This window comes from Mauremys reevesii, linkage group 12 (genome assembly GCF_016161935.1).
Source record: "Mauremys reevesii isolate NIE-2019 linkage group 12, ASM1616193v1, whole genome shotgun sequence".
Lineage (NCBI taxonomy): Eukaryota > Metazoa > Chordata > Testudines > Geoemydidae > Mauremys > Mauremys reevesii.
In genome coordinates, this window is record NC_052634.1 from 49,655,012 (window position 1) to 49,681,994 (window position 26,983).

Sequence of the window (26,983 nt, forward strand, 5' to 3'; positions counted from 1 at the left end):
GCTGGGGATTGGGGTGCAGGAGGGTGCAGGCTCTGGGGAGTTTGGGTGCAGATGGGGTGAGAGGCTGGTCTCTGGGAGGGAGTTTGGGTGTGGGAGGGGTTCTGGGGGGCAGGCTCTGGGATGGAGTTTGGGTGGGGGAGGGGTTCTGGAGTGCAGGCGCTGGGATGGAGTTTGGGTGGGGGAGGGGTTCTGGGGGGCAGGCTCTGGGATGGAGTTTGCAGCGCCGTAACAAGGGTGAGGCGCGTGAGGCACTTGCCTCGGGTGCGCAAAGTGGAGGGGTGCAGCTCTACCCCAATCAGCGGCACTGGTGGCAGCTCTACCGCTGCTGCTTCTTTGGCAATTGGGCGGCAGGTCCTTCCCTCCGACAGGGACTCAGGGACCTGCCGCCAAAGATCCTGGAGCCGGCCCTTGCCTCGGGCACAAAAATTCCTTGTTCTGCCTCTGGGAGTTTGGATGCTGGGTGCAGGCTCTGGGCCAGGGCAGGGGCGGGGGGAACAGGAGGAGGGGTGGGGGTGCAGGCTCTGGGAGGGAGATTGGGGGGTGGGGAAGGAGGGCGTGCAGACTCTGGGAGGGGCCGGCAGCCACTGGAGCGAGCAGGCAGACGCTGCTCAGCTCCGCTGCACTGCCGGGGCCCCTGGCGGGGGGAGCGCCTGGGGGTGACAGGTGGGGCCAAGGGAGTGACCCGGTCCCAAAACTGCTGGAGCCCCACGGGCGAGACCTGGGAACCAGGACTGCCAGCCAGACAAACACCTTTAAGAGGAGGCGTCCCTCTCCCTGTCACAAACTGATCTTCCTCCTTCAGTTCAGTGACAGCCTGAATTGTTCCCTATCCCGGCAGAGCCAGAGGACTGAAAGCAGCAACATCAAACCCCTGTGTAGCTCGCAGGAATGGACATAAACACTCCCTGGTGTCTGAGGAGATGTTCAGCTTTGCCCTTGGTCAACTTCAAGGCTAAAGTGAAAGGAGATGGTGCCAGATATAAAGAGTGAAACACGACACATCATAGTTATGCCCATGGTGGCTGCAAAATCTTTTGATGTACTTCTTCTTATCAGCAGTGTATTGTTTTCTCTGGAGCCTAGGCCTTGACCAAGAAATTTGTACCTTGATAAAATAATCGACTGCCCCTGGTGAAGACAATGGACTTGACACCCACTGGGGTGTCCCTACACAGGTACAAGTACTAACAACTGTGGCTGCCTTTTAGCCATAGATTTTAATCATTAATCATAATGATTTTAAAGAGTCATCTTTAAGCAAATACTTCTGCCATCATTAATCAGGGCAATAAATTGATACAAACTCCTGTTAAATCATTTCTCAGCCCGAGTCCTTCACCCACATTCCCTAGAGCATTGGGCCACCATGTGGACGTTTCATTTCTGACCTCAGTTTCACACAGAGTCAAAATTTCCTTTGCACAGATCCATGAACAGCAAAACCTCCCTGTGTCTCTGGTCTGAGCCAGGGCATTCGATGCCAGTGAACCTTTTTCTCCTGCAATGGCGACGGTCAGACAGAGGGGTCATGGCACCTGCATCCCTGCCAGGGAGATATTGGCTCCGCTCTTTCTTTCTGCTGCTGTTGTTAGTCCATGAAACATCAGGGATAGAATGCAAGGTTGAGTTCACGCACCAGCCCTCTGAAAAATTTCAGTGCCCCAGAGAAATCCTGATCCCTGCTATTGGAACGATGTGCTGGAGATTTGACTAGGAAAGGGACTGTCTGAATTGTCAGAGTGGGGAATGAACAACAATCTACAGCAATGTCGTTCACACAAACACACTCTCATGCTGCTCCAGCCGGAAAGGAAATGGGCAGGAATTCTCGCTGTTCACCCAAGGACACACTTACACTGATGCGCAGCCGTGAGTGTGCTGGGGAAGCTGGTCTGAGCAAACAATTTGAAGTGACAATTCAGTGAGAACAAAATCATCATGCAGTAAAATGGACGCATATCAAGTAGTTGTGGCTGAATGGTTAAGGCGATGGGCTAGAAATCCATTGGGGGCTCCCTGCGCAGGTTTGAATCCTGCCAACTACACAAGCGCTGTTGTTGTTATTATTGTAGTCTTAGTGCCTGAGCATCCATAGTGCAAACTGGAGATAAATCTAGTTTCACTCTGTCTACACTTAAAACGCTGCTGTGGCACTGCTATAGCACTTTGGAGTAGACAGTGAATGGAGGCATTTTCCCATCCCTGTAATAGCTGAATGGACAGAACAATTCTTCCTTTTCTTTAGCACTATCTAACCCGGGCTTAGGTCACCTTAACTATATGGGTTTGTGGGGGGGTCACACCCTGAGAGATATCACTTTGCCAGTTCAGTGCCCAGCCTACACCAGCCCTTAGATCCCTCTGGGTATTTCAATGCAGGCACTGACCTGTGAGAGGAAAACAACAGCTCACAAACACAGAGACTGAATTTCCCACATTTAATCTCGCTGCACTTTCCAGAAAGTCACAAAATTCAATTCATTCTTGCTAGGACAGAGAAAAAATAAGTGATACTACGTTTTTGGCTTGATTAAATAAAATTAAGTGTTTAATTAATATAGTAAAAATCTGTACTGATTCCTCTAACTAACACCATAGCGTGAAATAGCAACAGAGACAAATCTTGTCAGTGACGACTAATTTCACAAATGATCTTCCCATTATTAATTTCCACTTTGCCCCTATTGGAGGTCTGGGCATCTCCAGTGTCATTGCTCTGCGTTCACCTTCCCCTAGAATTGTTCTCGGACATTTGACTTCCTCTGCAGCATGGGGCTCGGGTCACTTGCTGGAAGATTCCCTGCACCTTGAGGTCTTTAAGCCACAATTTGAGGACTTCAGTAACTCAGACATAGGTCAGGGGTTTGTTACAGGAGTGGGTGAGTGAGATTCTGTGGCCTGCATTGTGCAGGAGGTCAGACTAGATGATCATAATGGGCCCTTCTGACCTTGAATCTATGAATCTAGTCCCAAATTTGGAAAACTGTGAAGTTCAGCATGAGAATAGTGACCCCGTCTCCTTCCTGCACCTGCTCTACATTGCTCCACAGCAGCTTCTCCCCCTGCAGAGTCACCCCAGCACGGCAGTGCAGCCGCCCAGGGTTCAGCAGGGGCCCCTGGCAAGGACAGTGGGTGCAGTTAACAGCCCAGTGTGCCTGGCAGTGAGGCAGCTGTAAAAAAGCCACCCACCCCCCCAGAAGTACAGAGACTGAATTCCTTAACTTTAACATCATGACCCCCTGTAAAAAGCCACACTTGTCAGTTGTATTTTCACAGGGAGATGCAAAAATCAAGTGACACCAATTTTTAAGTTGAGTAAATAAAGTTGAGGAGATAGTTATTAACCTCCCAAAAATATATTAAAGATCCCTCAACATAACACCTGAAGGTGAAATATGAACAGAGACAAACCTTGTCAGCAAAGGCTCATTTCCCAAACGATCCTCAAAATGTTACTAATTCCCACCCCTCCTCCACAGGAGCTCTGTGCAGTGTCACTGTTCTGCAGGCAGCTTCCCATTCAATGCTGTTGTGGGACATTCCCAGGCCTGGAAATGTACCAACGACAGAATTTGAAGAGCAAACCTGGCTCCCCGCACCAGGCGGGATTTGAGTGTTTTGTCCCCGTTACTTAGTGTTTGTCAATAGTACAGATGCCATGGGCAGGACTCCAGGCTCTGCTTGAGGGATCCTGGCACAGGGGCTGGTGGGGGAGAAAGGATTGTAGCTTCTGACCTGTACTCTGGAGAGGAGGTAATAAGTGAAGGGGGCATTTCTGACTCCTCCCCTCCTCAGTGTCCCTGGGCTGGAATTCTACATTCCACAGAGCCAAATAAGGGGGTGATGCTACTTGGCTAATGAAAATCAGTGCTCCAGGTGAGGTTTGAACTCACAACCTCAGCATAGCTCCTCAGCACTGCCTTATAAGTACTGTGCGCTAACCAATTGCGCCACTGGAACACCTGTTAATTAAGAATCTCTGAGACCCCCCTAGGCTGATAAAGCGAAGGAGTGACCCCAAAACATTCTCAGTGCAGCTGAGAGCCGGTAGCGACAAGTGTTGTACTCGGTGGGGTGGATTCTTCTTAAGGGTTCCAGGCCCCATTTGACCCTTTTTTTCTTCCCTGTGTAATAACAGAGCTGGTTAAGACTCAATGGAGAGTCTTGCTGCAGACCAACAGATCTGAAATCACTGATAACCAGCTCTCAGCATTAGTCCTGCTTTGGGACAGTGTCTCTCATGCAAGAAACTGCCCAGTCTGCGCTAGCAGTGAGGCTCCCTCACTAACAGCTGAAATCAGGGAGAGCTGTGTGAAGTGCAGGGCCCCAGGGGTGCCTGAACAGGGGGGAACAACACCCCAGGTCCCCAGAAGAGGAGAGGTGTGTTGGGCTCCAGCCTGGGACTCTTCCTCCCTCCTGCCTAGCCCTGACTATGAAGCCTGGCCCTGGCCCTCCTTCCTCTAAATGCCAGGTGGGCAAGAGGGAGAGTGTGGCAGCTTCAGGGACCAAAGTTCTGGACATCAGGTGAAGCAGCGAGAAACAACCATATGGTCAAACCACAGGAATCTCTAGCCAGACTGTTAAGTTCTAGGACCCCAACCTATAGCCACCAGCCCATTGAACCAGCCAGACCAAAGACTTATCTCTAGTGGGCATCAGTCACCCAGCAGGAGGGGAAAACCTCACTCTAGTTGACCCTGAGAGAAGGTAGCCAAACACATTGAGCTCCAGTGCTTTGCAGCAAAGCAATGTATTGCCATGAAGTCCCACTAAGATTTGAACTCAGATTCCACAATTCAGAGTCCTGAGTGCTGCCCATTACACCATGAGACCTGCTGTTAGCTCACTTTTTAGACCCCTGTGACCTTTGGCTGGTTTGCACTCTGCACTTATTGCTTCCCACCATCAGCTTCCTCTCGCGGGACTCTCTCTCCTCCTCCAGTGACTGTGGTCCTGCACTACCGGATCTGTGGGTCCTGCCCTGAGTCCCTGCATCCCCCTGCTTTGTCTCCGTTCCCTGCAGGCTGCAAAAATGTCAGGGGAGTCTGCTCCTCCCTTCACTTGATGCTCCCGCTCATATCAGCCAACTGCAGCCTCATCTCCTGGAACTCGGGCAGCTGTCGCTTGATCCGATCGTACAGTCACACGCTGACTGGCTCCGCTGCCTGGATGCTCTTGTGGAAATCCCACAGGCGACACTGCAGGACTTTACACTGTTGGTTTCTTTAATGTTGTGGTGTTTCCCCAGCCGCCGGAACAAAGCAGCCAACTCCTCCCTCACCGACTCCCACCAATCCCCCTGGTTGCCACAGAACCCTCTGATGCTTTCCCGTTCTGCCAACACCTCCAGGCCTCGCCCCCCTGCTCCTTTATCTTGCAAGCTCTGGATGTTCAGCTTCCAATATCCTCTGCCCTGGGTCAGGGAATTGCCCACATTGAGCACACGGTGAGAGCTGAGTGATCCGAACAGTCCATTGGCACCACCCTGCACTGGGCTGTCGACGTGCTCTCCTTCACGTAAATACGGTCAATGCGACTCCTGGCCTGTCCCCGCAGAAAGGTGTATCCCCTCTGTGGCTGGGGTGAGCTTGGGTCAGAGGAATAGGAGGCTACCACCCACCCTCCACTGGTTCCACTGTGCAGAAACACGTCCTCTAAGCCAACCTCACTACAGACCTGCACCAGGTAGTGCTCATCGTAGAAGAGTTTCCTCTGACGGTTGGGAAAACAGGACCAGCAGTCCTCAAGCCGGTGCAACAATTGAAATCCCCCCCGACACCAAACACCGTGCGGTCTAGAAGAAGGGAGCCAGTTCCTTCCATAGAACTTTCCTTCATGCCTTAATTGGGGACCATACACACTAATATAGCCGTAACCAGTGCCATGGAGCACAAAGCCACCAGTAATGCCCTCCCTGGTCGGAGCTCCACCACCTTCTGTACTCGCACCGTGAATGTGAAGAACAAGACTCCAACCCCATCATTCTTCCCTGGCCTGGAGGACCAAGAGATGGGCCCTTCCTCCAATCACCCTCTGCCCATCAAGCTACCCTAGAGTTGTTAATGTGCATTTCCTGAACACCCACCATGTCCAAGCCCAGCTGCTCCAAGACACTGAACATCAAGCGCCTCCTCCTGGGCCCCCAACTCCCTTCCACATGGCCACTTTCACACATGCCCCTTCCCTGGCACTGCCCTCCCTCAGCTGCACAGAAGAGTTTCCATCCTCTCTACCTGCCTGTCACTGCCCAGCACCCCTTCTAGCACTCTCTTCCTGCCATATTGGGTCCACCAATAACTCACTTAGGAGAGACAGCTCCTGTCCCTCATTGTTAAATGTCAGGCCAGCCAATTAGGGGTGGAAGCCCACAATATCTTTTCCTACTGCAGAGCCCAAGCTCAGGGACTCACCTTGGGTGCAGGGACCACTGTGCTCCCAGAAAACAAACCACCACTGTGCAAAGAGGGATGACAGGGCCTGCCAAAGCCTGGGATTGAACCAGGGACCTTTAGAACTTCAGTCTAATGCTCTCCCAACTGAGCTACTTTGGAAGCTGCATGGTAACTTTTTGGCCTGTTGCTTCTCTGCCCGAGATATTTTTGCAGCAGTTGCACCCAAAAAGGACGTCATTGGGAGCGGCCCATGAAGACAAGACTCGCTTTTGCCTGCCTTGCTCAGCTTGACTTGCTGCCTCACCCCGTTCCTGCCCTAGTGCCCGGGTTGACCTGGTGGTGGAAGGGGACTGGGGGCCAGTGGTGCGGGGAGGAGGTTGAGCTGGACCCTGAGCTAGACTAGACCCTGGTGGTGAGAGTCTGGCCACCACTTGCCCCCCCCACCCTGTTGTCCTGGCTTCCCCCACTGGGCGTCATGTCGGGAGGGATGTGGGGCTTCTGCCTCCCCTCCCCGATTTTCACACCGCAGAGGAGTGCGAACAGGAAAACGAACAGCTGCTCCACACCCCCACCGGAGGAACCGGACGTCCTTAGCTGCTTCCCCTGCTCCCCCGCAGCTGTGCTACTGAGTGGAAGTGTCCTGTGCCCATAACACAGAGGTTGATTAATCAAAACCCTCTTCTGCCAGCACCGGGCCTCCTGCTTCTTACACTGGGCCTGCAAGCGAGGGGGCGGCTGGCACAGCGCCAAGAGTCTAACCTGTGAGGCAGGAGGCGGCTGACGCCCGCAGCCTGCTGGGGAGCTCCCAGAAGTTATTAAGGGACAGAGACTCCTCAATGCCCTTAGTAACAAGGGTTTGGGGGTCACCGAGGCCAGTAAGGGGGTCACTATGTCGGCCCTATAACCCTGGGTGTCAGGTCACTGTGCAGCTTTGATCTAGAGCTCGGATCCCAACAACCCACCAGCAGCCCACAGCCTCCCCCTGGGTCTGCCCCATCTGGTTACTCCTTACTGGCTGACCTCACCCCCCTTCCAGCCCCGGATTCACCCCCTAATCATCCTACTGCCACTCAGAGCCACAGCCGTGGAGGTGCTGAAGGAGGGAGGGGTGACGCTAGGGTGGAGTTCTTCTCTAAAGATGGCTGGCAGAAAGGTGGTGCTCAGCTCTGTCAGCGACCTGCCCAGGTGCCTCGCTGCCAGGGGATGCAGACGTTTCTGTAAGGCCATTAAATGGGTATTTGGCTTCTGAGTGAATGTGAGGAATGTGCAATCCTGAGAGGGAATTTCCATCCTTCTTTCTACTGCTCTTTAGGGCCCCAGTGGCCTAATGGATAAGGCATTAGCTTTCTAAGCCAAAGATTGTAGGGTCAAGTCTCATCTGGCGTCAAAAACTCCTTCCTTCTTGTATATTGCAACAAAGCCTTGGTGTTATTTAACCCAAGGAAGCTGGGAGACGTTTGAACCCAAAGTACTGGATCTTGGGAGCAATCCCCCAGAAACAGCATCTTCCACTTCACAAATCCTTTCTAGACCCATCAGTAGCAAACACTTAATACTAGTGTTTGTCTGAGAATGGAAGGAAGGGAAGTGTTTACTCCGACACCTCAGTGAGTGAAACAGACAGGAAGAGCAAGGCCGTCCTGAAAGAGAATGGATCTGTCTGGAGACAAAGCAGAACCTGAGAATGAGCAACAGTGTGAAAAGAAGAACTTCAAATGTGTGTTAGGTGTTAGTTAGGTTGGTCTGACAAATTTCAAGAAAATACCAATGCTCATAGACAGATGCAGACACTGGCTGCTTCTGATCTTTTACTGAGAATTCATTGAGAAATATTTTCCTTAACTATGTTATGGAATATTGGGTGGGCTATGAAGGCACCATTCCTCCTGCTTTTGCCCTTCGAGACAACACGGCTACATGGTGTGCGGCCAGTGCTCACCTTCCAGTCAACTGCTAGAGAAGACAACAGACAGGGATGGCAGCAGGGCAGACTGGAGCTCCATGGATATGGTGGGACCAGGTCTCATCAACGGGGAGGTGGCCACCCCAGCATGCACAAGGCTGAGCCAGTAAGTGCGGCGTGTGCTCCACGGTGCCCCTACTCCCTGCACGTGGTGGTGGAGGGCAGTTACTGAGTTCGGGTGGTCTGGCAAATTAAGGGCTTGGCTACACTTGCAGAGGTAGAGCACTGGGAGTTAAACCACAGCAGGGAAACCGCTGCCGTGTGTTCACACTGACAGCTGCAAGCGCACTGGAGTGGCCACATTAGGAGCTCTGGCAATGCCACAGAGAGCAGTGCACTGTGGTAGCTATCCCAGTGTGCAAGTGGCTGCAACGTGCTTTTCAAATGGGGGATGGGGGTGGAGTGTGACAGGGAGTGTGTTGTGTGTACGTGGGGGGAGCGACAGTGTGTTTGGGGGGCTGAGAGTGTGTCAGCATGCTGTCTTGTGTGTTCGGACAGCAGCAGACCCCCCCCCCCCACACACACACTCACAACAGCAGCATTCCACACTAATGGTTGCTTTGTCCCGGAGCAGATAAGCTGCCGGCTGTCAGAAACGGAGCTTTGAAAGGGGATATCCGCATGCCTGCAGCCGATTTCAAAACAATGACCAGAGTGGGCACTTGACTTCAGGGGATTATGGGACATTTCCTGATGCCAAACATAGTGCAGTGATGCAACACGTCGTCCACACTGATGCCAGGGCGTTTCAGCAGGACTCAGCAAGCGTTATACTTCTCATGGAGGTGGATTACTAGGAACGCTCCAGCTGCAGAGCCCAGGTGCTCCATGTGCCTTGCCAGTGTGGACACCTCAGGAGTTAGGGTGCCCGGGGCTGCTTTAATGCGCTCTAACTTGCAAATGTAGACAAGCCCCTAGACTATGTCACTTGTGTGACTTACTTGTGCTATTGTAATAAATATAATAGACGTGCAATGGTCAGAAATCGCACCAGCAGAAAAGTATATTGCAGGGAAACCGTAAGGAAATTAAGAGTTTAAATTATCCTCCACATGTCCCGCGTCCCACTAAAATGAATCCAACCCACAGGTCACATGGGCAGAAGTATCAGTGTCAGGATGCTACATTGTTAGCACAGTAAATGAAGCTGCAAAATAAATGATGTTTAAATGACCTCACTCTATTGTTTACAATCCAGTATTAAGAGGTAATAGATACAGATGGACACCAGGCAGGGTCGCTTGGAGGACGAAGCCTTTATGCTTCCATCCCCCACCACTGTCAAGTTTTAGCAAATTAGGACAAGTCAGCAAATAAGAACAACCTCAGGGCTCAGTAACTGCTGCAGGTAGCAAAGTCCTACAGGGAGCATTTTATGGCACTACACCTGCGCAGCTCTGCTCCCTGGCTCTTCTCCGGCTCCTGCTCTCTCCTTAGCTCTGCCCCACTCTGGCCCAGGCAGTTCCAGCTCCCACAGAGGATGGGACCCCCTGGCCTGGTGACTCCCTCATTACACTGCCTGGCCTGTCAGTGCGGCTAACTTGGAGCTTTGGCCTCTCCCCATTGCCCCTGGGGACTGTCAGTCTCAGGGGCCTGATTTCCCATTGGCCCTTCCCCCTTCTATTGGGACTGGGAAGTAGGCAACCAAAACCCCCACTAAGTTTTAGGAAGGGGCCAACAGTCCCTTACTCAAGCCGGCCCTGTGAGGGTCACCGATGCACAGAGACAGCAGCATGAGCTGGTCCGATGGTGTAATGTTCCATGGGCATCCTACTAGATTGCCAGCTGCTTTTCAACTGCAGTGTGGAGACTGTTTGTGTGTGGGGAGAGATAGTGAGTGTGTTGGGGAAGAGTGAGTTTGTTGAGGTAGGTAGGAGAGGATCATTATTATCCCTACTTGAAAGAGGGAGAAAAATAAGGCTGAGAAAGGAGAATTGACTTGTCTTAGGTCACACAGCCAGTCAGTGGCAGAGTTGGGAATAGGACCCAAGAGCCCTGATTTTCAAACTAACCATCAGATCTTGAATTTCAGACATTGAATGACCTGAATAAAGTGCTCTCAGATGAGCTCCACACCAACAACAGTGACAGTAATTATTCAGCAAGTATTTGAGGAGAACTGCAATGTTAGAGAGAATCATGAACTGCTCAGAGACAATTAATGCAGAGAAGCAGCAAAATTCATCAAACATAGAACTGGTTCTGACTTATTTCCTTGGTCTTAAAAGAGAACAACAAGGACCTGAGTCTCCTCCCTGTCAATAACCCCCTGCTCAGCCAATCAGGGTAGAGACTGAGGACGGGAGGCTGAGGGTTCTCACCAGAGAGCCCAAAGGATGGCCCAGGTCACCGGTGGGGATCACTGCCCGAGCACTATTTCAGCCCCACATATTTGGGTGGATCTCCCACAGTGGGAGCTGCTGAGCACTCCCCCCGCAACACACACACACACACACACACCTCGTTCCTGGTGTTGGGAGGGGAACAGGTGAAAGGAGCAAGAGACAAAGAGAAAGGAGGGAGGGAGGGATGGAGGAAAAGGTGAAACAAAAAGGACAAACCCTAATGACCACAGTGATTCTAAGGGACAAAATCCCAGGTGCGGAATAAAATTCTGCCTCCTTAAGCTTCTGTTTTCCATGCCTAAAATTCAACTGTCACCAGATGGATCAGACTGAACAGGTTTCAAACCTCAAGGAGGCTCTTACCTTCTAAACAGGGACGGCTGTTTTCTAGTAAAATCAGGAAAAGGGAAGGAGAAAACTTGAAAGAGGTTCCTCCTGGCCCTCACGTCCGTGAACCCGAATACTCTCTCGGTCCTCAAAGAGAGACCTGGAGAAGGAGACTTGCTGAAGCAAAGCCACAGGGGTCTCTGAGGTTTCCCTGGCCCCTCGCCCCTGTCCTGCCTGCCTGATGTCAGCATCTCTCTGTGAGGTCACCACCTCCCCACCACCTTTGACCAATAGTCTGAGGTCCTGCAAAAGGCCTTTGTGATGTCACTGCCACACCCCTCCCTTGCTGTGCTAATGTCCTGCCCCTGGCCAGGCACTTTGGAGGTTTGAGCTACTCCCTGTGGATCACCCCACTCAAGGAGCGTTCGTTCTAGGAAGCAAGCCGGTAGTTTTGGATCATCTGCAAATTTTGTCAGCTCACTGTTTATTAGATCATTTATGAATATGTTGACTAGTCCTGGTCCCAGTACAGACACCACTAGTTACCTGTTTCCATCCTTAAAACTGACCATTTATTCCTACCCTTTGTTTCCTGTCTTTTAACCAGTTATTGATCCACATGAGGACCTTCCAGAGGTGAAAGTAAGCCGGTATGTTCCGGTATGGGTTACCGGCAAGAGCCGGTACGCTGTGCCAGACCGGCCCGGCTTCCCCAGGCTGGTGATTTCAAGGGTCCAGGGCTCCCCGCTTCGGCCGAAGCCCTGGGCCCTTTAAATAACCTCCCGAGCCCCCTTGCCAGAGCCCTGGGGAGCAAATCACTGCCGTGGATGCTGCTCTGTCCCGCTCTGCCAACACAGAGCCGGGGTGGCAGAAGCTTCCTTACAGTGGGGGGGGGCACCATTGTCCAAACTGTGGCACCCCCATGACACCCTTTCCCCAAGGACCCCCACTCACAGCACCTCTCCCCCTGAGGCCACACCCACAGACGCCTCTTCCCCAAGACTGCACCCTCCCCCCCTCCATCATTTCTCCTAACAGCCAGTAAAGAGTGGTGGGGCCATGGTGCTCTAAACCCCCTGTTCCAGCACCCCTGACACAGAGCTAAGCAGGCAGCAGTGTGTGTGCGTGTGTTGCAGAGAGTGCTGTGCTGAGCTGAGCCAGTGAGAGAAGGGGGGCTGATGTCGTGGCTGTTCCCTGCCTCAGGACTGGTTGCTTCCAGCAGCTGTCTGAACTTAGAGACAGTGTGCGACACACTCACTCTTCCGCAACGCACACACTGTCTCTCCCCACCACGCACATTGCAGTTGAAAAGCAGCTGGCAATCTAGTAGGATGCCCATGGACCAATGGGCATCCTACTAGAAGAAACCTGATAGAAACCTGATAGGATAGAAACCTGCATCATGCGATGCAGCCCGTGAGGCATTGCAAACCTTTCCCAAAGCACCCTGCAGCCAGCTACCCACAATGCACTGCTCTCTGTGGCAATCCAAGAGATGCTAGCATGGATGTGCTCTGGTGACACAGGGTGGACATGCAACAGCTGTTCAATTAAAACACTTTAACTAAAGCCACATTATTCTTTCATGGTTTCAGAGTAGCAGCCGTGTTAGTCTGTATCCGCAAAAAAAAAACAGGAGTACTTGTGGCACCTTAAAGACTAACAAATTTATTGTAGCATGAGCTTTCGTGAGCTAAAGCTCACTTCTTCGGATGCATAGAATGGAACACACAGACAGGAGATATTTATACATACAGAGAACATGAAAAGGTGGAAGTATGCATACCAACAGGCAGAGTCTAATCAATTGAGATGAGCTATCGTTAGCAGGAGGAAAAAAAACTTTTTGAAGTGATAATTAAGATGGCCCATAGAAGGTGTGAGGAGAACTTAACATAGGGAAATAGAATCAATTGGTGTAATGACCCAACCATTCCCAGTCTTTATTTAGACCACAGTTAATGGTATCTAGTTTGCATATTAATTCAAGTTCAGCAGTCTCTCTTTGGAGTCTGTTTTTGAAGTTTTTTTGTTGCAAAATTGCCACCTTCAAGTCTGTCACTGAGTGGTTAGGAAGGTTGAAGTGTTCTCCCACTGGTTTTTGAATGTTATGATTCCTGATGTCAGATTTGTGTCCATTTATTCTTTTGCGTAGAGACTGTCCGGTTTGGCCAATGTACATGGCAGAGGGGCATTGCTGGCACATGATGGCATATATCACGTTGGTAGATGTGCAGGTGTACGAGCCCCTGATGGTGTGTCTGATGTGATTAGGTCCTGTGATGGTGTCACTTGAATGGATATGTGGACAGAGCTGGCATCGGGCTTTATTGCAAGGATAGGTTCCTGGGTTAGTGTTTATGTTGTATGGTGTGCGGTTGCTGGTGAGTATTTGCTTCAGGTTGGGAGGCTGTCTATAAGCAAGGACTGGCCTGTCTCCCAAGATCTGTGAGAGTGAGGGATCATCTTTAAGGATAGGTTGTAAATCTTTGATGATGCGCTGGAGAGGTTTTAGTTGGGGCTGTAGGTGATGGCTAGTGGTGTTCTGTTATTTTCTTTTTTAGGCCTGTCCTGTAGTAGGTGGCTTCTGGGTACTCTTCTGGCTCTGTCAATCTGTTTTTTCACTTCAGCAGGTGGGTATTGTAGGTTTAAGAATGCTTGATAGAGATCTTGTAGGTGTTTATCTCTGTCCGAGGGATTGGAGCAAATACGGTTGTATCTTAGAGCTTGGCTGTAGACAATGGATCGTGTGGTGTGTCCGGGATGGAAGCTGGAGGCATGTAAGTAAGTATAGCGGTCAGTGGGTTTCCGGTATAGGGTGGTATTTATGTGACCATCGTTTATTAGCACAGTAGTGTCTAGGAAATGGACCGCTTGTGTGGATTGGTCTAGGCTGAGGTTGATGGTGGGATGGAAATTGTTAAAATCTCGGTGGAATTCCTCGAGGGCTTCTTTTCCATGAGTCCAGATGATGAAGATGTCATCAATGTAGCGCAAGTAGAGTAGGGGTGTTAGGGAACGAGAGTTAAGGAAGCGTTGTTCTAAGTCAGCCATAAAGATGTTGGCATACTGAGGGGCCATGCGGGTACCCATAGCAGTGCCACTGACTTGAAGATATATATTGTCCCCAAATGTGAAATAGTTGTGGGTGAGGACAAAGTCACAAAGTTCAGCCACCAGGTTAGCCGTGATATTATCGGGGATACTGTTCCTGATGGCTTGTAGTCCATCTTCGTGTGGAATGTTAGTGTAGAGGGCTTCCACATCCATAGTGGCCAGAATGGTGTTTTCTGGAAGATCATTGATGGATTGTAGTTTCCTCAGGAAGTCAGTGGTGTCTCGAAGATAGCTGGGAGTGCTGGTAGCATAGGGCCTGAGGAGAGAGTCCACATAGCCAGACAATCCTGCTGTTAAAGTACCAATGCTTGAGATGATGGGGCGTCCAGGATTTCCAGGTTTATGGATCTTGGGTAGCAAATAGAATACACCTGGTCGGGGTTCCAGGCATGTGTCTGTATAGATCTGTTCCTGTGCTTTCTCAGGGAGTTTTTTGAGCAGATGGTGTAGTTTCTTTTGGTAATCATCAGTGGGATCAGAGGGTAATGGCTTGTAGAATGTGGAGTTAGAGAGTTGTCTGGCAGCCTCTTGTTCATATTCCGACCTATTCATGATGACGACAGCACCTCCTTTGTCAGCCTGTTTGATTATGATGTCAGAGTTGTTCTTGAGGCTGTTGATGGCATTGTGTTCAGCACGGCTTAGGTTATGGGGCAAGTGATGTTGCTTTTCCACAATTTCAGCCCGTGCACGGTGACGGAAGCAATCTATGTAGAAGTCTAGTCTGTTGTTCCGACCCTCTGGAGGAGTCCATGTAGAATCCTTTTTATTATAGCGGTGGTAGGAAGGATTCTGTGGGTTCGTATGTAGTTCAGAGGTGTGTTGGAAGTATTCTTTGAGTCGGAGACGGCGAAAGTAGGATTCTAGGTCACCGCAAAACTGTATCATATTCGTGGATCTGGAAGGACAAAAGGAGAGTCCCCGAGATAGGATAGATTCTTCTGCTGGGCTAAGAGAATAGCTGGAAAGATTAACAATATTGTTGGGTGGGTTAAGGGAGCTATTGTTGTGGCTCCTTGTGCCATGTAGCAGTTTAGACAGTTTAGTGTCCTTTTTCTTTTGTAGAGAAGCAAAGTTTTTGTTGTAAATGGCTTGTCTAGTTTTTGTAAAGTTTGTCCATGAGGAAGTTTCTTTCATGTAGACATAGCTTAAGAGTGAGACAAGACCCAGCTCCACTGAAACTAAAGAACCACAACTTCCTCTGTAGTTGGCAGGATTTGTTGCCCTCCCCTAGACTCTCTACAATTTGTTTCTGTAGTGTGGGGGGGCGTGAAAACTGGACGCAATGCTCCAGATGTGGCCTCACCAGTGCTGAATAGAGGGGAATAATCACTTCCCTTGATCTGCTGGCAACGCTCCTACTAATCCAGCCCAATATGACCAGTTACCCATATTGAATGCAGGCACAGCAATATCTGATACATTGGTTGCTGTCCATTCAGGGGGTTATTTCCCACCTATTCATAAATAATGAAGCTGCTCTAAGTGGAGGGGAGAGAGCTGTCCCGTCCGTGCAGTTAACCCATCTCCCCGAGAGGTGGTAGCTATGTCACTGGGGGAAGCTATGTTGGTGGGTGTGCAAGCTGTGGTGTCTACATATATATAAAGTTTAATCAAGCCCCATTTTTAAAACCCCTGTGGTCTGGGAATAGAAAAGGAGCTCTCTGAGGCAGAGCCCGTCCTTCAAAATCCTTAAGATTATGGACTTGGCTGTGTAAATGTCATGGGGGTATAGCTCAGTGGTAGAGTGTTTGACTGCAGATCAAGTGGTCCTTGGTTCAAATCCAAGTGCCCTCTCACAAAGTCATTCTTTCAGTAAAAATATTTCTATTTCAGGAGCTCCACTAAATAGGGATCCCTGAAATGAATGGACACACTCAATGTTTTCCTGCGCAAATGCATAAAAACCTAGCAAACATGTCCCCAGCTGAAATCAGTTCCAATCCTCTAAGTGTCTAGGTTTGTTTTCATCAATGAAACAAAGGCACATGAAGACACATTTGCAGGTCCTTGGCCTCCATGGGCTACAATGTGCAGAAGAACAAGAACCACATCCACTTGGGAGGAATGGACTAGTCTGTATTACATTTGGTAACTAAGTTGCCATTGGGACTGAAAACTCTCCTGGGGGTGGACAGGAATCTCTCAGAAAAATAAAATAACCAAGATTTAGCAAACTCCCTGTTACACATTCAAACCTCTCTTTGTGCACATGGCATCAATTGGGGCGCTAATAAATGTCAACCTTCCTTTAACACAGATCGTTGTTCCTTGTAACTTTCAGACGCATTCAAATGGCAGCTGTTTACAGGTCATGTGCTGCTCAGTTCATGAGCAGCAGCAGAGTCTCTGTACGTTTACCAACCATAGAGCTCATTATGTCTGCCTCTAAGTAAGTGCAGAGTTATTTCAATGGCTCCTACACTGACATCTGCTGCCCCTTCTGGCTGGTTAATTGCACTATTTGGAACCTGCTCCTAAAATTACACCCTTCCTGGGAGTGAGTCAAAACTGCCCAAGGAAACCCCTTTGGGTTTCAAGTGCAGTACAAGCAGGGAGGTGAGGGGCAAGCAGAGGGGTCTCAGAGGTTCTCCTAGGGAGCAGGGTCGGGGGCTAGTAGTCATGCCTGTGGGGTTCTATTCCTGGCTGTGGGAGGAAAGAGGTGTCTAGTAGATTAGAGGTGGGGGCCTAGAAATCAAACAAAAAAAACATCTCCCTTTTCAGCTTCAATGCTCATTGAACAAGAACATGGCTTTTCATCACTTTGGTTTCAGAGGAGCAGCCATGTTAGTCTGTATCCTCAAAAAGAACAGGAGTACGTGTGACACCTTAGAGAATAACAAATTTCTTAGGTTCTGTTGCCATCATGTGGCCATTTCATTTCACTTCTTATTGTTAAAAGGTTTGGGTACTTTGCACAGAAACATCATTTCCTTGGGAGAGATGGAGAAGTGGAAGCCGCATTGATTTAATCCTCTGAAAATTAGATAAGGATTAAAATATTCCCCAGACAGCTCAGTCCCAACCGTTCTTCCTCACTGCTGCCAGTGAAGCTCAGTTCTGTCCCATGGCCCCAAGAACTGCTGGGTGCAAGTCCTGGGTCTGATGTGAAGTAAGAAAAAAAAGATAATGGAGGCACCCTATCCCCTAGAACTGGAAGGGACCATTGAGTCCAGCCCCCTGCCTTCACTAGCAGGACCAAGTACTGATTTTGCCCCAGATTCCTAAGGGGCCTCTCAATAATTGAACTCACAATGCTGCATTTAGTAAGTAAATGCACAAACCACTGAGCTATCCCATCCCTAAACAGCATAGGAGTGACTCTGCCTGCCTAGACTTTTCTATATATAAATTGAGACACCATGCTTGAGGAAGGAGATACAGATGTGTCGTTTGATTGTTTTTCTCGTGTTAAATGTACTTGATCATTTCCATGGCAAAAATACTTGTACGAGACCATGAAAAAAGGAAGAAACTGTGAAAATACCCATGGGAGAAAGGGGGTTTCTGAGAGCTGGGGTAGATATGGAGATTTTTATGAAAGGGGGAGAGGCCAAAGTAGGGCCTTTAGCTGGAGCAAAGGGGGAGGGTTTTTTGTGCAGTTTCATTTTAGCCAGCCTCACATCCTGTAGTCCCTACTTCCCCACCCCACCAACATGTGACCTAGCACCTCCCCACTGGTAAAGCCACCTCTGACAGCCCCACTGGACTGGCCTCCAGAGCCCCCAGCACGCCCTCTCCTAGCTGGATCCCCTGGCAGCCAGAGCTCTCCCCAGAACTGCCGTGGTTGCTCCCCTGGAATGGTAAAAATGCACTGAGGGGACTGGACCACTGACCTATCAGCTCTTAACACTCAAACTTTCAGTAATACTGTTATCAGTGCCTGTGAGTGTAATTTAAACAGCTGTACTGGGCTGGACCAGAGGCCCATCTAGCTCTGTGTATGGTCCTCTGAGAGTAGCCAATACCAAGTACACCCAAGAGTTCATCAACAAGGTACCACTGGGAGTTGAACCCAGGATCACTTATTTACAGAACAAGCTCTTAGCTAGCTAAGCCATGGTGCCTGCCTGTGGTGACAATACATTGTCTGCTCACACCTGACTTCCTGCCATCCCCACTGGGGCCTGAAAAGCTTTGCTTGTGTTTGGATTCTGCAAAGCAGAGGAGCAGGTGAGGTTTTCCTTGCAAGCTGTGTCTGTGAATCTTTGGCCAGATCTGCACTACAAAGTTATTTCAGCATCATTATATTGCTCAGGTGTGTGAAAAACACACAACGCTCCCTCGATCAGCAGCTTTTGGCTGGTGTACACACTGCAATGCCACGTCTGGTGACAAAACTGCCCTGTTTTGGTGACAAAATAAAACCACCTTGACGAGAGGCCTAGAGCTTTGTGCAGCAAACTTAAAGTGACACATTGTCAGTGTAAATGCTGCTGGTCATTATATCACCATAACTGGCCTCCACCAGTATCCCACAATGAACTCGCCTGCCTGCTACAGAGGCTGGGTCCCTCCCCTTTCATAGCTCCAGAAAGTTCTGACAGCTGAGCCACTATCTACACCGAGATTAGGTTGATAGAACTGCATTGTCAGCCTAAGTAATGCAATTACACCCACCTAATTTTGTAGTGTAGACCTGTCCAAAGAATCACACACACACCGTGGGAGCAAAACTTCACCTGCTCCTCTGCTTTACAGAATCCAAACACGAGCAACACTTGTCAGGGCCCAGTGGGGATTGGCAGAGAATCAGGTGTGGGCAAAGACAATGCTTTAAGTAATAGCAGGTATCATGGCTTAGCTGGTTAAAATACTGCTTTTTGTAAACAAGAGATCCTGGGTTCAACTCCCAGGGGTGCTGTGGGTAGTGGCTTTGGGGCACCTGGTATTGGCTATTGTCAGAAGAGAAGATTCAGAGCTAGATGGACCTATGGTTTAAATTACACTCACAGGCACTGATAATAGAATTACTGAAAGTTTGGGTGTTAAGAGCTGATAGGTCAGTGATCCAGTCCCCTCAATGTGGTTTTACCGTTTCCACTTGCTAAACTCCCTCCCAACCTCTATAAAATTACAGTGCAGACATATGGGCTTGAGCCCAACCTCTGAGGCCATATGAGGGGTGAGGGTTTCTTCCCAGGCTTCAGCGTGAACACAAATATCTGCACCACAGTTTTTAGCCCCTCAGCTTTACGTCCAGGAGCCCAAGTCAGATGACCCAGGCCAGCTGTGCTGCCATCTTTATCCCAGGAGAGATGGACTCTAAGGGTACCTCTCCATTGCAATGGAAGCCCAGGTGTGGCATGCTGTGCTCAAAGCAGCACCTGGAAGCCCCATATTCATCACTCTCATATCATGATGACATGGTTTGTACAAAGTCTGCCTCGTGAGGTATCATTTAAAAAGTCTTGATCTGTTGAACATTAATATCAGGTTGGATTGTGTGTGCTCACATTGGTTGGGAAGTTATGAAGTTTTGCTCTGTGTGCGTTACTGAGATATGTTATGAGGTTGGGAAATGCCCCCCACCAGCCTTTCAGGTGCGACAAGGGAGGAGCCAGACTCGCTGCTGGCCCATTGAAGGGATCCACACTCCCAAGGACTAGCCCAGGAACGGGTACAATGCAGGCTTCTCCGAGATAGCACAGAGACAATGGACACTGCTTGACTCACATGGTAGCAAAGGAGCTTCCTAGCAAGTTGGAAGAAACTATGAAAGAGGGGAAGAGACATCATGACTTGGCCTCTCTCCCCCACAACTCAACAGCTGAAAACACACCTGGAGGACAAAGACTGAACTGAACTGATTCAGAAATCAGAAGAGAATAATAACAATAATACTTTCAAACCGAAGTCCCCAAACAGACTAGTATTGGTTTTTCAGTTTGGGAAATTTTGTTTTCTCAGTCAGACCTTGCCCAGGGAAGCAGGGAGAAAATGTTTGAGTTGCCTCCTTCAGAACAGCTTGGTCTAGACACTAGCTCTGGTTCACTGCTCTGGTCTTGCTCGGGTTGAGGGTATTTTAATAATTTGGGCAGGTCCCAGAGTGTTTGGGGGAGATGATGAGGATGTTCCCTTTTGAGATAAAAACTAAGAAATACAGCACTAGAGAATTTTTTTTAAGAAATCTGGGATTTAGACATTTTATTTAAAGCCAGAGAGTTCTGAGTTTCTGAGAAGGTTTTTGTTTGCAAGAAGCAACATTGTTTGATCTGTCATTGTACCAAAAGGGGAGATGGTTGTCTATAGAAGAGGCATGAAGACTAAATGCATCTGATGAGGATGGGATTCGAACCCATGTGTGCAAAGCACAATGGATTAGCGGTCCATCACCTTAACCACTTGGCCACCTCATCTCAGCTGTCAATGAAGAGACAGGAGGAGAAATCTAAGGCCAGCAGAGATAGGGACAATAAGGAGTTTTGAAATACTAAGCGGAAGCAGGGGCTGAATGAGCTCCCCACTCACATCTAGTGAGGAGCTGGGGGAAAGACTTCAGGAACAGATCGTGTTTGCACAGACACACCTACTCTGCCTAGCTATGCAGCATGATGGGGCCACTTTCCCAAAATGACCAGTTTTGGCTGGTGGCGGGTTACAAATCACTTTAGGATTGAATGGAATAAAATGTTATTATCCTTCCTGCATGAGTGAAGGGCAGCAGAACATACCTAGTCTGTCCTGATGGGTGGGTGAGGAATAGCTTTTATTGGACTTTGTAGAAGTGATTGAGAACGTGACCCTAAACCAGTGGTCCCCAAACATTTCACACTGTGCCCTCTTAGCCATGGCTGTGGCCCCTCGGAAGCCACGGTCGAGAACCGGGCCTGGGAGTGGGGCTGTTGCTTGCTGGGGAGAGGGGTGCAGAGAGGGGTTAGGGGGTGGAGGCTGGGCTGGGAGCCAGAGCCCCAGGCTGAGGGTGGGGTTGGGGAAGAGCTGGGGCAGAGTGGGGCTGAGAGCTGCTCCCTCCATGGGGGCTGGCTCAGGCCCTGAGGTGCCCCCATGAATGTTCCTCTGTGTCTCCCTAGGAGTCATGCCCCACATTTTGGGAACCACTGAACCCTACTCGCTAATCAGGGGCTAGTGATGCCAAAGCCCAGGGAAAGGGAGAACAAGTGTGGGGCCCCCAGCACTGGAGCCATGTGAAGGGGCTGCAGGAGAGGGGCAATGGCTGGTGGCACAGGGAGTTAAGGGCAAAGGGGGCACAGGAGGGGGCAGGAGTTAGGGGTGAAGGAGGTGCAAGGGTTGGGAGTGCAGGAGCTAGCAGTAAAGGGGGAGTGGGGATCGTCCAGGGGCAATGGGGAAGTGCAAAAGTACAAGCTTTGCCCAGGGCACCATTTCCCCTAATGCTGGTCTGAGCAAACAACTGGAAATGACCCTTCAGTGAGACCAGAACCATAGTGTAGAAAAGCCCCTTTGTTAAGTGGTGGTGGCTGAGGGCTTAGGGGGATGGGTTAGAAAGCAACGGGCGTCTTTCTGTGGAGGTTTGATTCTTGCCCCTTAGGCAAGGTTGGTGTGTGGTGTCTCCATGGCTGCACTTTCTGTCTCTGATCTGCCACAGGGAGCCAAGTCTAGACATATTCAGAGGCTCTATGCCAGTGTTTCTCAAACTTCCTTTCACTATAACCCCCTTCTGCCAAAAAAAAAAAACTTTCTACATGGCCGTGGAAAGAGGGACCAAGCCCCTCCACACTGGGCAGAGGCAGGGGAGACAAAGTCTGAGCCCTGCCCCACTTAAGGGAGGGCAAAACCAGAGCTTGAGGGATTCAGCCCTGGGTGGTGGGGCTCAGACGTTTGGCTTCAGCCCCAGGCACCAACAAGTCTAATGCCAGCCCTGGCAACCCCATTAAATCAGAGTCACATCCCACTTTGGGGTCCTAACCCACAGCTTGAGAACCACTGCTCTATGCTGAGGGGAGAGAGTTTTCCTATGGGTGTAGTTAAGCCACTTTGCAAGAGGTGGCAGCTATGTCAGTGGGAGAAGCTATATCGGTGGGTGTGCAAGCTGTGGTGTTTGCCACATTTAAGAAGTTTAATCAAACCCCATTTTTAAAACCACCTGTGGTCTGGGAATGGCAAAGGACCTCAATGAAGCAGGGTTTGTCCTTCAAAGTCCTGGAAATCACGATTCCCTACTCAGGTCATTGTGGGGGTATAGCTCAGTGGTAGAGTGCTTGACTGCAGCTTAAGTGATCCTCAAGTGGTCAGATTAGATGCTCTAATCGTCTCTTCTGGCCATAAAGTTGACTAATTTCTGAAAAACTGAGTGTAGCATTGGGAGCAGCGTCCAATGTTTTCCTGTCTAGCCGGCTTGCTTCCTAGAACAAACGCTCCTTGAGTGGGGTGATCCACAGCGAGTAGTTCAAACCTCCAAAGTGCCTGGCCAGGGGCAGGACATTAGCACAGCAAGGGAGGGGTGTGGCAGTGACATCAAAAAGGCTTTTGCAGGACCTAAGACTATTGGTCAAAGGTGGTGGGGAGATGGTGACCTCACAGAGAGATGCTGACATCAGCCAGGCAGGACAGGGGCGAGGGGCCAGGGAAACCTCAGAGACCCCTGTGGCTTTGCTTCAGCAAGTCTCCATCTCGAGGTCTCTCTTTGAGGACTGAGAGAATATTCGGGTTCACAGATGTGAGCACCAGGAGGAACCTCTTTCGAGTTCTCTCCTTCCCTTTTAGTGATTTTACTAGAAAACAGAGGTCCCTGTTTAGAAGGTAAGAGCCTCCTCGAGGTTTGAAACCTGTTCGGTCTGATCCATCAGGTGACAGTTGAATTCTAGGCATGGAAAACATGAGTTTAAGGAGGCAGAATTTTATTTCACACTTGGGATTTTGTCCCATAGAATCAGTGGGGACATTAGGGTTTGTCCTTTTTGTTTCACCTTTTCCTCCATCCATCCCTCCCTCCTTTCATAGAATCATCGTATCATAGAATATCAGGGTTGGAAGGGACCTCAGGAGGTATCTAGTCCAACCCCCTGCTCAAAGCCGGACCAAACCCAACTAAATCATCCCAGCCAGGGCTTTGACAAGCCTGACCTTAAAAACCTCTAAGGAAGGAGATTCCACCACCTCCCTAGGTAACCCATTCCAGTTCTTCACCACCCTACTAGTGAAAAAGTTTTTCCTAATGTCCAGGCTAAACCTCCCCCTCTGCAACTTGAGACCATTACTCCTTGTTCTGTCATCTTCTACCACTGAGAACAGTCTAGATCTGTCCTCTTTGGAACCCCCTTTCAGGTAGTTGAAAGCAGCTATCAAATCCCCCCTCATTCTTCTCTTCTGCAGACTAAACAATCCCAGTTCCCTCAGCCTCTCCTCGTAAGTCATGTGCTCCAGCCCCCTAATCATTTTTGTTGCCCTCCGCTGGACTCTCTCCAATTTCTCCACATCCTTCTTGTAGTGTGGGGACCAAAATTGGACACAGTACTCCAAATGAGGCCTCACCAGTGCTGAGTAGAGGGGAATGATCACATCCCTCGATCCCCTGGCAATGCCCCTACTTATACAACCCAAAATCCAATTAGCCTTCTTGGCAACAAGGGCACACTGTTGACTCATATTCAGCTTTTCGTCCACCGTAACCCCTAGGTCCTTTTCTGCAGAACTGCTGCCCAGCCATTCGGTCCCTTTCTCTTCATCTCTTGCTTCTTTTGTCCTTTCTCCTGTTCCCCTCCCAACACTAGGAGCGGTGTGTGTGTGTGTGTGTGTGTGTGTGTGTGTGTGTGTGTGTGTGTGTGTGTGTGTGTGTGTGTGTGTGTGTGTGTGTGTGTGTGTTGCGGGGGAGTGCTCTGCAGCTCCCACTCTGGGAGGTCCACCCAAAAATGTGGGGCTGAAATAGTGTTCGGGCAGTGATCCCCACCGGTGAACTGGGCCATCCTTTGGGCTCTCTGGTGAGAACCCTCAGCCTCCCGTCCTCAGTCTCTACCCTGATTGGCTGAGCAGGGGGTTATTGACAGGGAGGAGACTCAGGTCCTTGTTGTTTTCTTTTAAGACCAAGGAAATAAGTCATAACCAGTTCTATGTTTGATGAATTTTGCTGCTTCGCTGCATTAATGGCCTCTGAGCAGTTCATGATTCTCTCTAACATTGCAGTTCTCCTCAAATACTTGCTGAATAATTACTGTGCACTGTTGTTGGTGTGGAGCTCATCTGAGAGCACTTTATTCAGGTCATTCAATGTCTGAAATTCAAGATCTGATGGTTAGTTTGAAAATCAGGGCTCTTGTGTCCTACTCCCAACTCTTCCACTGACTGGCTGTGTGACCTAAGACAAGTCAATTCTCCTTTCTCAGCCTTAGCGTCTCCCTATTTCAAGTAGGGATACTAATTGTTGTGTATTTGGTTGTCATGGTTTTTGTTGCTATGGCAACTGAGTTAGATTATTATGGGTTAGCTCAACCGGTTTCAACCGGCTGAGTGAGCTCTCTGTATATCTGTAAATAAAATGGAGGTTTTGGTTAGCTGCCTGCTCTCTGGCCTCAAGTGATTGCTTCCTACACCGGCTGCCCCAAGGATTTAACACTAATGATCCGCTCCTACCAGGGCTGGCTCCAGGCCCCAACATGCCAAGCACATGCTTGGGGCGGCATGCCGCAGGGGCGCTCCACTGGTTGGTGGGAGGGCGGCAGGCGGCTCCAGTGGATCTCCCGCAGGCGTGCCTGCGGATGCTCCACCGGAGCCGCGGGACCAGCGGACCCTCCGCAGGCACATCTGCAGGAGGTCCACCAGAGCCTTGGGACCGGCGACCGCCAGAGCGCCCCCCGCGGTGTGCTGCCATGCTTGGGGCGGCGAAATTCCTATAGCCACCCCTGGCTCCTACCTACCTCATGGTAGGTGGAGGCAGCGCCGGCTCTAGGTTTTTTGCCTCCCCAAGCAAAAAAAATGTTGTTTGCCTCCCACATCCCCTTGCTGCCTGAGCCCTGGGCTCTCCCCTCCCCACACCTGCACCCCCTGCTTCCCCAGCTCTGGGTCTCCCACCACTCACACCCCCCTGCTGCCCCAGCCCTGGGCTCTACCCCCGCACCCTCACCGCCCTGCCAAGCCAGCCCTGGGCTCTCCCCACACCCTGTGCTGCCCCGCTCTTGACTCTCCCTTCCACTACCAGTGCTCCCCCACCCACACCCGCCTTGCTGCCCCAGCCCTGGGCTCCTCCCCCCACTTGCACCCTCCTTCCGCCCCAGCCCTGGGTCACTGGTAACTTGCTCCCAGTTTAATAGAATAGAAAAAAGAGAGGATTGAATGTGTAACAGGGAGTTTGGTAAATCTTGGTTATGTTATTTTTGCAACAGGCTCCTGTCCACCTCCAGTAGAGTTTTCAGTCCCAATGGCAACTTACTTATCAAATGTAATACAGACTAGTCCATGCCTCCCAGGTGGATGTGGTTCTTGTTCTTCTGCACATTGTAGCCCATGGAGGCCAAGGACCTGCAAATGTCTCTTCATGGGCCTTTGTTTAATTGATGAAAACATAAACTAGACACTTAGAGGATTGGAACTGATTTCATTGGAGGGACATGTTTGCTAGGTTTTTACGCATTTGCACAGGAAGATGTTGAGTGTTTCTATTCATTTCAGGCATCCCTAGTCAGTGGAGCTCCTGAAAATGGATATGCAGTTATTTTTGTTCAAGAAGCAGGCTTTTAAGGGGGCACTTGGATTTGAACCAAGGACCACTTGATCTGCAGTCAAACACTCTACCACTGAGCTATACCCCCTGACAATTACATTGCAAGTCAGTGATCTTAAGGATCTTGAAACCTGAGAGTGGCGTTTGTTTCTTCCACACCAGTATTGCTGTCTGTGCATTCCGGAGCTATGGGGTGAGTGGGAAAGGCCCATAACTAGCTTGTCAGTATCAACAAAGGAGCAGCCGACATCAGGACCAACGAGACGTGCTGGTGGCCCATCAGGAAGAATCCACTCTCCCAGAGACTTCTCGGCGAGGGCACGGTACACAATGGGGGCTACCTACCCGCCACGTCCCAGCAAGGGTCTTTCTAGTCCCACTTTAGTGTTACCCAATTTCTAATCAGTCTTTGGCCCAGATTCCCTCCCTGAGCGGCACCAGCACATACCTGGGCCCCCTGCTAGTGTTAAATCTGCCTTGAGCTAGGACCCAGCTTGGCAAAGAGCCTGCAGCCCCCTCTGTGCTGGGGAGTGAGAGCAGCCCTGGCACTGGGCAGGGCAGCCCTGAGGGAATGAACCCAATGTGCCCGTGAGGCCCTGATCCAGAACCTCTGCCAGGCAGCTTGTGCTGCTCGGGCGTCTCTAGTCTCCAGCGAGGATTCAAAGCTTCTCTGCTCCAGGGGAACCCCTGGGGGAGGGGGGCAGGGCTCCTGCAGGATAAATCTTCCTGCCGGCAGAGCTCCGGTCCCCTCCTCATGGGCACAGGGCGTTGCACACGGCACCCACCACATGCACACACCCCTTTGTGAGGAGAATCAGCTCTGGGATATTGGGGTCAAACCCTTCCCACCTCGTCCCTGCAAACCTTCTCCGGCTTCAGTGAGGGAATGGGGGCGTGAGGGGCTAGTGCGGTAACAGCAGCAGCATGGCCGTGGGGCTCGGCCGGTGGCTGGGGCCAGTCGCCTGAGCATGAACCCAGCCGACCCCAGGGGATGGGCCCGGGTCACCAGCCCAACCCACCACGCGGCTGCTGCCGCTGCCCCGTTAGTGCACGAGCTCCCACAGACCACGCCAGGGAGAGCCCCCAGCTGCAGGGGAGATGCCCCTGAGTGCCTGGCAGGGCCCAGCTCCTGGCTGACCTGCACTGCTGGGGGTCAGGGGGCTGGGTGACAGGGGGGCGTTGGCTCTGGGGTGGGACTGTCACTTCC

General features: G+C 50.5%; 4 non-coding genes across 4 annotated transcripts; 1 reads left to right on the forward strand and 3 right to left on the reverse strand.

Annotated features, from left to right (window-relative positions):
* Positions 1-3,868: 3,868 nt before the first annotated feature.
* TRNAI-UAU lies at positions 3,869-3,960 on the reverse strand. The gene is given in 2 exon segments: positions 3,869-3,904; positions 3,923-3,960. It is a non-coding gene; the product is annotated as a tRNA-Ile (tRNA).
* Positions 3,961-15,869: 11,909 nt separating this feature from the next.
* Positions 15,870-15,941, forward strand: TRNAC-GCA. The gene has a single exon. It is a non-coding gene; the product is annotated as a tRNA-Cys (tRNA).
* Positions 15,942-20,421: 4,480 nt separating this feature from the next.
* On the reverse strand, positions 20,422-20,503 carry TRNAS-GCU. The gene has a single exon. It is a non-coding gene; the product is annotated as a tRNA-Ser (tRNA).
* Positions 20,504-25,792: 5,289 nt separating this feature from the next.
* TRNAC-GCA lies at positions 25,793-25,864 on the reverse strand. Its single transcript has one exon. It is a non-coding gene; the product is annotated as a tRNA-Cys (tRNA).
* Positions 25,865-26,983: the final 1,119 nt, after the last annotated feature.